Genomic DNA, 919 nt, shown 5'->3' on the forward strand with positions numbered 1-919 from the left:
GTGGCTAGCGACAAGCTCACGTGGGCGGAGCCCTACGGGGCAACGCGCTAAGAGAACTCCGTTTGCGTTCCTTTTAAGATCCCGGAACCCTCTACCCGGTTTTAGTGCGGTAAGAATCCCACATAATCTGCTGCACAGAAAAAAAGCTATCCAATGATAACAATCCAGACCAAGGGGTTAAAATAACCCCGAAACGGAAACAGCCATGTTTACCCTCGCGTTACGGAAAAACAATGTGAATAAGAAATAATACACATTTACATCATAATGTAGGTAAATATTGTTTAAAGAACCTTAATAATTTATACTGATTTGTTTATTTTTCGTTACAATAATTTGTAACGAAAGTTAAAGAAATAAATTGTTAAATAAATAATACATAAAAATAACGAAAATATTAATTCCTTTTAATTTTTGGATCAAGGGATTCGTATCTTTTTTTTATTTGTACAAAGTAATATTACATTAGTTTTGCACTATCTGTCAATAGCCTCGGTGGCGCAGTAGGCAGCGCGTAAGTCTCATAATCTTAAGGTCGTGAGTTCGATCCTCACCCGGGGCATATATTTTTCATTTAAGTTCTAATAAAAATATTTTTCATTTTTTTTGTTTTTATACAAATATTGAATTTAATGTCTTTTGTATTATAATTATATACAGTTAAATGTGTAGGTTCATCAGCTTCAGTTAACGCTAAACATAATATTAAAAATTTAGATTTACTTAACTCATATCAGTAGTGTTCAAATCAAATGAAATCATACATGTGCATTAATATAGCGGAATACAACTATTACATATAAGCTTATTTTCACCTTTTTTAAAATTACCGAATTGTCATTAAATTGCATAAACATAAAATTATTAATAAATTAAATTATTAAATCATGTACAGATCTTATTGGTGTTATTTTGTTAT

The 919-nt window shown here is 30.6% G+C and overlaps 1 non-coding gene across 1 annotated transcript; it reads left to right on the forward strand.

Moving 5' to 3' along the window:
* The first annotated feature begins 489 nt into the window (after positions 1-489).
* TRNAM-CAU (transfer RNA methionine (anticodon CAU)) lies at positions 490-562 on the forward strand. Its single transcript has one exon. It is a non-coding gene; the product is annotated as a tRNA-Met (tRNA).
* The last annotated feature ends 357 nt before the right edge of the window (positions 563-919 follow it).

This window comes from Epargyreus clarus, unplaced genomic scaffold (genome assembly GCF_041222505.1).
Source record: "Epargyreus clarus isolate Ecla_fem2 unplaced genomic scaffold, WU_Ecla_fem_2.2 ptg000003l, whole genome shotgun sequence".
Lineage (NCBI taxonomy): Eukaryota > Metazoa > Arthropoda > Insecta > Lepidoptera > Hesperiidae > Epargyreus > Epargyreus clarus.